Genomic DNA, 12,361 nt, shown 5'->3' with positions numbered 1-12,361 from the left:
AAATACTGAATTTAAAGGACTTATCTCTCTTAAAAGGATGGCATAAGACAAAAAAGACAGGCACCAAAAGGTGAAACTTGCAAGGATCAAGATTTCAGTTCAATATTAGGAAGAGCTTTCTTAACAACTAGAACTGTCTATAAGTGCAAGTCGCTATCTGAGTAGATAATGAATTTCTCATCAGTGGAAGCAAAACTCGAGTTTGGATGCCCACTCCTTAGAAACACTGTAGAGAAGATTTGAACAGCAGTGAGGACAGTGGCATTATATCCTCCTCCTGCCCTGATATAAGATGTCTGACTTCTGATGCAGAATTCCTCCCAGCACTAATTGCATGATATATTTTAACAAATCGTTCACTATAAAGTCTGTATAATTTTTATATACAGCAGAATACCTACAGATTATCAAGCATTAGTACTGATTAGTAATTATAAGCAGAATTCTGTAATTAAAATACATAAATATAGAACATTTACAACACAATCAGATGCATCACTAAAAAAAATCCTTCTGTAGTATCCATACCAAAAAAAAAAGGTGGCAAGGAATAAAAACTGGCATTTACATAGCTTTCTTTGGAAATTTAAATTCATGATAAAGGGATTTTCCAACTGAATGGTGTATAATATGATGGCTTGTATAACTAACTCATTGATGTCAAAGAGTAAAACTATATGTATAAAAGAATAGTATAAAGAAAATAGTATACAAGAAAATATAGTATAAAATAGCATAAAAGAAAAGCATAAAAACACTCAAGTGGTCGCTAAAGTAATTGTTTCTCTTCATCATTTTATAAAGGTATATTCCAATAATCTTAGGTTTTACAATAAAGTGGTTCTTTTAGTGAATTAGTCCAATTTCACAGTCATGAAATAATACATATATTTCCTAAATAGTTTCTTATGTGAATCAATCAATCATTATCGTAAGTTGAAAATCCTTAGCATAAAAAGGGTCTCAATATTTACTTAATTAAAAACCTCCTAGGCCCTGGCCCTGGCCGATTGGCTCAGTGGTAGAGCGTCGGCCTGGCACACAGGAGTCTCGGGTTCGATTCCCAGCCAGGGCACACAGGAGAAGTGCTTCTCCACCCCTCCCCCTCTCCTTCCTCTCGGTCTCTCTCTTCCCTTCCCGCAGCCAAGGCTCCATTGGAGCAAAGTTGGCCCGGGCACTGAGGATGGCTCTATGGCCTCTGCCTCAGGTGCTAGAATGGCTCTGGTAGAGCAATGCCCCAGATGGGCAGAGATCGTCCCCTGGTGGGCATGCTGGGTGGATCCCGGTCGGGCGCATGCGGGAGTCTGTCTGACTGCCTCCCTGTTTCCAGCTTCAGAAAAATACAAAAAAAAACAAAAACTTCAAAAAACAACAAAAAGCCCCTCCTAGGCCCTGGCTGGGTAGCTCAGTTGGTTAGAGTGCCATCTCCATACATCAAAGTTCGATCCCAGTCAGGGCACATACAAGAAACAACTAATGAATACATAAATAAGTGGAACAACAAATTGATGTTTCTCTCTCTCTCTCTCCCTCTCTCTAAAATCAATACAGTGGTCCCTCGTCTATCATGGGGGTTAGTTAGGTTCCAGAACTCCTGCATTAGGTGAAAATCCACTTAGTAGCGACCTTATATTTATTTTATTATTTATATAATTTTTAAGGCTTTATAAACCCTCCCCACACTCTTATAAAACTTTCCCAAACTGTTATTAACCTATCCCACACTCTTATAAACACCCTCTCTATTCTGGTTGGTTGCTTCCCATCCATCAGCCAATAGTGTGCTGTGTACGATCTCATGTGGGCAAACTAGCTCAAGTAGAAGCTGCTGTAGTTGCGTTTTCCATACACGCGAGTCTTTGTCTACAGTGTGTCCGTAAAGTCATGGTGCACTTTTGACCGGTCACAGGAAAGCAACAAAAGACGATAGAAATGTGAAATCTGCACCAAATAAAAGAAAACTCTCCCAGTTTCATACCCTATTCAGTGCAGTTCGATGTGGCTCACGCACAGATTTTTTAGGGCTCCTTAGGTAGCTATCCCGTATAGCCTCTACAGACTCGTCACTGACTGATGGCCTACCAGAACGGGGTTGTCCACCAAACTGCCGGTTTCCTTCAACTGTTTATCCCACTGAGTAATGTTATTCCTATGTGGTGGCGCTTCATTATAAACACGCCAATATTCATGTTGCACTTTGGTCACGGATTCTGATTTAGCGAGCCACAGAACACACTGAACTTTCCTCTGTACCGTCCACATCTCGACTGGCACGGCCATGGGCTGCTCGTTGTATACACGATGTTATGTCATCGTCTGCACATGTGCACATGCTGCCACATCATCCTACAGAAACTGGGAGGGTTTTCCTTTTATTTGGTGCAGACTTCACATTTCTATTGTCTTTTGTTGCTTTCCTGTCACGGGTCAAAAGTGCACCATGACTTTACGGACACACTGTACTTATCTTCTGTATGCTACGTATTTTATTTCGATTTAATATATTTTTAATTTATATAATGTTTTAATTTATATAAATTATAATGTCTTAATTTATATAAATAAAAACATTTAATGTTTTAATTAATATTTTTATATTGTTTTTAATTTTTTAGGCTAGAAAATGCTTATTTTACTGCAAAATAATTAAAATAATATATAAAAAAATGCCTATATACCGCAAAATCCCGCGATATAGTGAGACCACTAAAAGTGAACCATAATATGGCAAGGAATGATTGTAAATAAAAATAAGTCTCTTATAAAGAACTTAATTCTTTATAACTCATCATATTCTTTTTTTTTTTTAACTTTTATTTTATTTTTTATTTTTTAAATATTTTATTTATTGATGTTTTTAGAGAGAGAGGAGTGAGAGAGACAGAGAGAGAGAGAAGGGGGAGGAGCAGGAAGCATCAACTCCCATATGTGCCTTGACCAGGCAAGCCCAAGGTTTCGAACCGGCGACCTCAGTGTTCTAGGTCGACGCTTTATCCCACTGCGCCACCACAGGTCAGGCCTCAATCATATTCTTAATGTAAATGTAAGCCTGAAGTTTCTTTACAGAGCAACCTAATATCCCAGTAGCAGTTGCCAAAAATGATTTCTGGGTACAGACATGACATACCTACATGCATGTATTCATACATACATACCTCTGCAATATGGGGTCTAGATAGAGTAGTGCTAAGAGTAGCCCAAGTCAGACGGACCTGGTTCTGCAGTTATTACTGGTGTGGACCTTCTTAAGACAATTTACCTTTCTAAATCTCAGTTTCAGGTGTAATTAGGAACTAGTATTTCTTGTGAAGATTAAAACAGATTAAATGCGCCTTGAGTAATCCTCCTCGTTCTCTATCGCCAATTTCTCTCAACTCAAAACATTAAGTATCAAAGTTTCTTTGGGCATTAAGGAATATAAAAGTATTCTGTAATATTGAAATGAATGTCGCAATCATAAAGTATTACCTCATTAGTATGCAATTTATACCCCCCCCCACATTCCATTATGGTTAATGGTGTTCATTTGTTGATCCTGTTCATTTTCATTTTGAATAATCCATGTAAGTGTATGTGTCAGAACACAAAAACAAATTACTATAGAACAAAATAACAACTTAATAGAGAAAAAACAATCACTAGCAACGATTATTCTCTATTGTTTTGGAATCATCCAGAGTCTTAAAGAAATAATATACATAAACCGTTCATTTGCAACAGGCTGGGCCTATCACCCAGCAGGAGAATAGGGTTCCTCCATTCAGTTGAAGAGAAGAGAAGGATGCATTCATTGTTCTTCGAAATTTCACCAGCCTAGTTTCTGGCCTAAAGAATCTGGATAATTTTCTCAGTAATTCACACTACCTGAGTTATTTTCAGAGTTCAAATACACACTCTAGTGTGGTTGCGATGTCTCTCATTTAAGACTAGTACAGCATTCAAGGGTAAAGCATTGTAGACTATACAAAAATTTTAAAAAATTAGAAAAAGTGTATCAGCTTTATTTGCCATAACTCTGATTTTTGTTTTTTAAAGATACAGATATTGAAACGATCATAGCTTATCATTTCATTCTGACAAGAGTTTAAAAGGTTAAGTTACTCTCGGAAGAAAGGTAACCCAGTCGCCTGCACAGCAGCTCGTGGGCTCTACAATCTGCATAGAGAGGGTATTTGTCATCATTAGCTGAGCTGTGACAGCTGGCACCCAGGGTGTCCCAGAATCAAGAAGTGGCAGAGACACTCTCGGTTCAGGTTGCCATTAGCGTAGTAGATTTCTTGAGGATCAAGTATATTTTTTGAAAAGATCTGGGATGTAACTAACAGCAGTGAACACATTTGAATCTTCCATAACATGGGTAATACAATGATAGCACATAATTAGCAGGTTGCCTCTAGACAACAAGATGCCAGATTCTAGCATGAATAAACATCCACTGCCTGCCCCTGAGAGAGAGAGAATTGTTTTCTGCACCCAGATAGTTCCAGCAGAGTGATTTCTTCAAGTCTGGATTGTGGTGATCAATTGATTAGGCATATTTGGGAAAACAGATTGAAGATGGACTAGTTCTCATGTATTTTAGATTTGGTTGAAAACAATGTCGCAGGAATGAGAATACCTAATATAGTCTCCATCCTTTTGATACCATGAGTATGAAATTTAAATCATTCACAGAGATGAAATACTCCAACTCTGAAGTATGTATAATTGATAATAAGTATTTTAAAAATTAGTATTTAAAAAATGCTTCATGCCAAAGTTTAAAATCAGAATCTTTTAACCACATGAGTGTTACTGTGAGTCTGAAATAGCTATGGTTAATATACCCAGAAAAGGATTTTTGAAACTTGAAAATTTTTATAAATATGCTCGACTTGTTAATGCAAAACTATCTAAAGCAAAGGAAAGTTTAAATGAAGAAATAGGTTGATGAGAGCTTTAAAACAATAAGAATCTACAATCCCTTTAAAAATCATTAATGCTTGGAAACATAATCAATAACACTAGGTTTTATATTATTATGTTAACTAGTTTCCACAAATAAAACTAATTTTTGTGTTAATGTAAAATCTATGCAAATCCATGCAGTCATTTATCAGGAGAGCTGACAAGCATTCCATATTGGAGGGGATGAAGCTGCCTCCAGAGTGGAGGCAATTAATTATTTCGGTATTTTTTCTTCTTCTGTCTTGAGGCACAAAAGTTATCCATCCAGTTAAAACAGCAAATGAAATAAAGAGATTTTTTTTTTATTTAAACACATATGGCTTTTGCCTGCAATACTGATCACCACAAGGTCTACAGATGCCCGTGGCTAAATTGTACACTGGCAGATGCACACAGGGGAAAACTGGGCTAATGCAGCGTGGAGAGCAAAACAAATGAAGAACTGAATTTGCTAGTAAAAGAAGAAAAACAACAAGAAAACACACCAAACCCCCCCAAACTCCATGTTTTTCAGCATAGCGAGTTATGCAACTTGCTTATAAAATACGGCTTTAGGTTGCAAAAAATTTAACCTTCATCTCTTGCAAAAAAATGTAAAAATTTTTTTTAAATAAGTGAAGGTGTCTTTATATACATGCATGGACATTGTGTATGTGAGTGATGGAGCAATATATTTATATTTATACAGACAGAATTGCTAGCAATTTTAAAACTTCTCAATTTCACAATTAAAAGTTCGTGACATTCAAAACTGCCACAGTATATCTGACTTGTTAAGTACTGTCAAAATTTCCAGTTATGTTTTAAAATCCATTTAGCTGCAATCTCTACAAGTACATATTATTGAAATTGTATTATGAAACAATCTTGCAGATGTGATATTACATTCTGGTGGTGACAAGAACCCTATATTTAGTAGCTGTTTCCTTTTAACAGGTTAACATAAAAAATGTATAGAGATCAATTCAATCTTTTACTCTCTGAGACACTGGGGTCGTGTATGCGGGTGTGTTTGTGTGTGTGTATATACAGACTGTATACACAGGCTACTTTGTAAACCATAAAACGATGCTTTAAGAGGATTAAGAAAGCAGTAACTTCTTTCTTAGTAGGCCTGTAAGCATGCACAGCATTAGAATTTCTATTGCAATTGTCCAATAAAAATATAAAACAAAATATTTAAGTAATTGTATATCTTGGGGGAAGAAACAGTAGAATTGTACTATTACAAGTTGTAAAAAGGCAAAATCCTTAAAAGAGCATATTATCAGTAAAAATGTTTACACTCCTAATTTAAGAATTATTTATAACCATATAAATTTAAATGACATTGTATATTTATACAAAATTAAGATTAGAAGCATATGTTCCAAGAATGTATATATATATTAATTAATATGAGCTCTAATAGACTCCTTGGCCTTGTCCCACAACACTCAAAGGAAGAACTAATTTACCAAAAATGTAAAGTAAAACGTAATTTAAATACTGAGACGAGATTTATTACTCTAGTGACAGAGAGCTAGTATCATTACAAATATGTCTCAAATGTTGCTACCTTAACTGAAAAACCCGTGTCTCATTATATATTTTGATGTGCAAATTGTAAATTATATTCACAAGTTTAATACATACATTCATGCTAACATAACACATATTGGCAGTTCCTTTGAAAAATGGATCTTTTTCCAAGGGTTAATGTCACATATATTAAAATTAAACAATTTGTATGTATAACAAAAACTATAAACCTACCACTAGTATATCTGAAATATCATTTTATATTGTGCTTTCAGTGCTGCTCTGTGATTAAAAATGGCCTTAAATTAGAAGCATGCTGAATTCTAGGAAAGTAAAGGCATTTACAGTCTAAATAATTTTTGATAACAAACTAAAACACCTAAATATATATAAATGAATCATAAAATTTACAAATTAAAAAATAAAATAGGGGCACGAGGAAAACTTTTTCTGTGGCAATAGCAATGTTCTATATCTGTGACAAATAATGTTATGTGATTGTAAATATTTTTCAGAATTCATAAAATGCCATATTCATATGGAAAAAATCATAGAATAAAATACAACTGTATTGAAATTACACATGAATAAATGACTTAAAATAATAAAAAATATTTCACATAAAAATAAAATAACGATATTTTATTTCAATGGATTCACAATTTTTTACTAGAAACACTGTTCTTACACTTTGCTCTTTGTGCTCTCATTTGTTCTAGATGTTTTGATAAAATGATTAACGTGTAGATTTAAAAATATTAACTATTTCTTAGTACTTTTGACTTGAAATTTTTGACAAATCATTATATGGAAAATTGTGTTTTTAAGAAATAGTACACATTTTTATAATAAAATATTACTAGAATAATGATAATAATTCATAAGTGAAAGATTTAGGTGATCTATTCTTAGATAATGTTGTAATCTCTGTATCTACATGTAAAGGTATAATAAGAGTTCCTATTTATAAACTAATAACCTTTTCTTATAAATCATTTATTTTATTGCATATAATATACATGATAAAAGGTAATAGTCTTTTTTAAAGTAATTACCCTTTTAAATTATTACTCCAGTTACTGATCATTAAAAAAGTAAACCCTAGTTTAGAGAAATTGCTTTGTTCAATAAAAAATGAGCTGCAAAACTGTAAATTAGAAATAGCAAAGGTTATTTCAGACATGCAATTCCCGGAAGGTGATTATCTATCTACATATCTACATACCATATTTTAGTCTCAGGGTGTTGAGTATTTTCAGTAGCTTTTAGTTGAGTATTTTCAGTAGCTTCATCATATACAGTACAGGACAGTAATGAGAGCTATGTGGTCCTGGTTGACCCACTACAGATGTACAGATTAACAGATACTAATCACATCTGATTCCACTGTCTTCTCTATATGCAATAAAACTCCAGTGTACTAACAGTGCCAAGGATATACTATATTGCAAATGTTTATAAATTCACATTAGTTATGGGTTAAGGAATGCCTGCATTTCATATAGGAAAGAATCATGAGTACATTAATCCTGTCAGAATATGTCTAGCATATACAAATAAAAAAATACAAGCTGAAATCTAGCAATATAAATTTAATTTTAGAGTTTATAAAAATAACAGTGATTTTCTAAAAGGTTTATAAGGAACTGGAATATTGGAATCAACAGTTGCTCCATAATACTCAATAAATGAGTGACTTGCCCAGTATCCTCAAATGTTTGGAAAGGGTTAGATAACATTTATGTATTTTGAGCAATAAGAAAATATTTTCATTGATAACCTCCCTCAATCCAAATTTTTCAGTTTACAGATGCAAATTAAAATGTCCTGTACTCTATATACACATGCAAATGAAGTTAAGAAACTGAGACAATTATCTAAATAATCCAGCCTTTAAATTTATTTTTCTACCAAAAGAAAGGTTTTGGATAAGGACCCAGCATCATCTCAAACCTGCAAATCTAAGGGTGGTGGTAATTCTTGTAAAGTAAGTACACTCCCAATGTCCAATTTTAATCTCAAAGCTACTTTTCAACATTTATTAGCACCAAGAACAAGTTCATTAGGCAACACCGCAGGAAAAATAAAAATATTCCCTACTAGGAATCTGACTGTATAATTGTGTACTCTAAGGATAAGGAAGACTGAGGCAACGGCCTTGATCATTTCAAGTCAAGAATTAAGAAAATCATTTAAAAAAATTAACCACAATCATGAGGATGCTCTGGTTAAAGAAAAAACAATGAAATCTGAATTGTGCAGTGACCTCAATTTTCTGCTTTATTCATCATGATCCCGATATTAAAATATAAAATAATTGTTTTAAGAAATCACTGAAACTTTTGAAGCGCTCAAGTTACTGTTTCAAGTATTATTACACAAGGAGTCATAACAGGAAGCAAGGTATAGATGCCATCAAATTAAATTACCAGAAAAGCTTCTTCTATTTTACTTTATTTAATGTGACATATAAAGAAAACCCTGCACAAATATCTGTCTTTAATTTCTCTAGTGTAAAAAAAAGAAATATATTGTGTCTGGCAGAATGAAACAGATGAAATAGCGTGGGTGCGTTTGAAAAAAGAAGAGGGGGGTAGAAATCAGATGCTTACAATGAGCCTTCAAAGCCACTCCAGCAGTAGGGATAAATAATTCAATAAACTCAACTTCATATTCTTTTTATCTCCCCAGTGTAATAAGCACATATTAAAAAAATAAAACTTTAAATTCATGAATACTTGTGAACAGAATAGCAGCCAGCAGATAATGAAAAAATACAAAACAATATCTTTGTGAGTATTTAACATGTGTGTGCACATCCTCTAACTGACAGGCACATTTTTTCAGATGAAAGGTCATGCGATCGCTTAAATTTATGATCATGTAATTCAAATATAAATTAGTTTTTTTAAACAGAAACTTTGCTTTTCTAAATTTGTCAACATAATAGACTTTTTCTTTAATCTTAATAAGGTGACTGTTTACGCATTAATTTGTTTATCTCAGAGTATAAGCAGGTTTACAGAATGGGGATAAGTGATCTAGGAAATAGCACTTTGGGAAAAATATTTACCATTGTTATTCTGAATGCTTCAAAGTGTTAAAAGTCACTGTATTTAATTGTTTTATATCCATTGATTGTGCTAAAATTTATGATAATGGTGAGCTTGTGACTTCTTTGTATTTTTTCCCTAAATGGTATTTTTTAAATCAAGGCTGCCTAGTAAACTAAGTAAATGAAATGAAAAAGTCAAATTGGTTAGATCTTAAAATCCCAAATACTGTACAAATGTAAGCATTTCAAACTATCATTACAACATGAGATTCTTGGGTTTTTACCCCCTTCAATTAGATCAGTTTTCTTCAATTATCAACTCATGTCAAACATGCCTGCACAGCATACCAATGAAAACAATTAACATTTATATCCTAAAGCATGGGACACACACAAGCTTTTATTCTAGTACTAAGATTATATTCATAGTATAAAAAAAAAAAAAAGAAAGAAAGAAAGAAAGAAAGAAAGAAAAAAAAAGAAAAAAGAAGACTTTGGTGTCATTCAAGTTGTTTTATAAAGTTTTCCCAGTAGTAAATAGATTTTTAAATTATCTCCTTGTGTTACATAATCATTTGAAACAACTAGTTCAATAGGTCAAATGATATTTCAAAAAAAATTTTTACTCTACAATAGTTAGGTGCTCCCACAAAACAAGTCTGTCCCCAAAGCCTTGATTTAAAAAGGCTAAATTACACACACAGTCTATACACACACACCCACACAATTTTGAGTTCCTCTACATAGGTTACTTCAATAAAAAAGAATTAAGGGATAGAGAACACACTCCTCAGGATGGTCTGATTTTTCCCTTGAGCAGTGGAGAGGTGTTGAGCTCGCTGGAAAGACTGAGCTCTAGAAAGCAATTCGTTTCACGTGTTCAGTATACAGTAATAGAAAATCACTGTGTTGCAGCAGCAACAAGCAGGACTTGCACTGGAGTGTCCTCCCAGGGCTCCAGGTTCACCGATGGCGTAAAGGCGGGTGGGTGCACCCCATGTTATGTAAATCTCTGTCAGCGCCCCGGGTGAAGGGTGCTGAAGGCAGCGGTTCAGCAGCCACTTCCCGGTGTCCTTGAAACAGAATGACTTCACTTCCCTGGAACACTCGAGAACTAACGAGTTTCTTAGTCCTTTTCTCACCATACATTTTTCTTCTTCAAAGTGCGAATCGTTAGTGAACAGGCCCCGGTTAGACCAATTAGTTTGCACAGAGTGCTTCGGTGTTTAGCTTCGCTTTCACCCAATTAAGCCGCACAGTGAGCCCGTAAGATGCGCCACCTGCGCGCGCGGCTCCAACGGGGCCGGAACGGTGCCCTCCTCGCCCTGCGCCTTAGACCGCCCGGACCGACGGCCGTGCCACGGTCCCCGCACGGCCCCCCGGGTCTCCGTGCTGTACGGTGTCACGTCCTCCACAGCCCCGGGTGTCTGCAGGTAGCTCAGGAAATGGAGGGGTGAGCTCTCGGCCAGGCGGCTGCGGCCGGAACCCCAGGGGGAGCACGAGGGGCGGGAGGTCCGCAGCGGGCTTCGACCCACCGCACGTGGGCCCGGGCTGAGAGGCGCGTGGGCAGAGCACGCGGCCTCCTGCGGACGCACAGAAACCCAGCACACCGAGTAAGGCTATATAGAATAACCGCTCGAAGAAATAAAGCCTGTGGGACAGTGAGCAGAGAGCAAAGGATGGCCGGGCAGTGCGGAGCGGCGGGACAGAGGGCACCAGCGCTGAATGAAGGGCAGAGGCGGTTTTCCCTGGAGACCATGGCACACATCTCCGCCTTAGTGGCCGCGGATTCTCAGCTCTGATGTGCTTTCCCTTTCAACTGCCCAAAGGTAGCAGAGCATTCAGCCGCAGCGCGGGCCAGACGGGGAGGGCTGTTCGGGTGTTCCCAGTCCCTGCTCCAACGGGAATGGAAGGTCCTTGGGGAATGGAGCAGATGAATGCTGTAAGCCTCAAATCTAATGTACTATCTTAAGTTAAATCAGGGTCTATCATTCTTAGATAACGAGAAAGTAAATAATAGGTGGCTTTGTGATGCTACAAGGCGCGCCAACCCCCACTCAAAAGCTTAAGCAAAATTTGGGGACCTTGAATAAGCCCTTGTCAAAAGTGGCTCGATAGGTGCCTACAAACCTGTTACAAGGAGTTAGAGGATTTCGCTGGAAATATTCTTTATTTGAAAGAGACCAAATCTAAATTAAAGGTAGGTGATTAAAAATCTGCTAGGGTTTTAAAACCACTGCATAATCCGAAGTAATATTTCTTTTCTTTCCTGTACATTATAAGGACACAATTAATACCACACACACACAAAAAGTTCTATATAATCCATTTCCCCTTCTATTTCAAGGTTCCATATTTTAAAATGTTGATTTCTTTCTAATTTTTCCAAAAGTATATTTAACTGAAAAACCCTGGATGGCAGCAAGTTAATTTTCTTTTAAAAATCTTAACCATTTTCCTGTAATCAAATCACATAAAATTATATAAAATTAGAAGTGTACTGTCAGGTCACCACTAAGGACACTAATGAGAGGAGATATAGCCTTAATTATGCATCTGTAAAAAAGCCAGAAAACCCAACCCTACAAATTTTCAGGACAGTTATCTGCCAGTAGATCTCATTTCAATGATCTTTCTTGAACTTCACACATTGAAATACAGCTATGAATGCAATTAAAACTAATCCCTCCATCACAGGGATAATTGGTTTTTCAAATATTTCTACCAGTGCATACATAACTTAGTATACTACTACTTGCAATGTTGGGCAAGCCTGTCAAAGTACAAAGAGGGCTGCGGATGGGGGGAGGGGTGCACAAAACATTTCTTTAAACATCC

At 35.9% G+C, this 12,361-nt stretch overlaps 1 protein-coding gene across 6 annotated transcripts in view; it reads right to left on the bottom strand.

The window, feature by feature from the left end:
• Positions 1–12,361, bottom strand: part of NBEA (neurobeachin) — a 739,008-nt gene that overhangs the window by 233,122 nt on the left and 493,525 nt on the right. The window lies entirely within an intron of this gene.

The sequence above is a fragment of the Saccopteryx leptura genome, chromosome 4 (assembly GCF_036850995.1).
Source record: "Saccopteryx leptura isolate mSacLep1 chromosome 4, mSacLep1_pri_phased_curated, whole genome shotgun sequence".
Taxonomy (NCBI): Eukaryota; Metazoa; Chordata; class Mammalia; order Chiroptera; family Emballonuridae; genus Saccopteryx; species Saccopteryx leptura.
The sequence above is the reverse complement of the archived record's forward strand: the minus strand, read 5'-3'. Positions and strand labels throughout refer to the sequence as shown.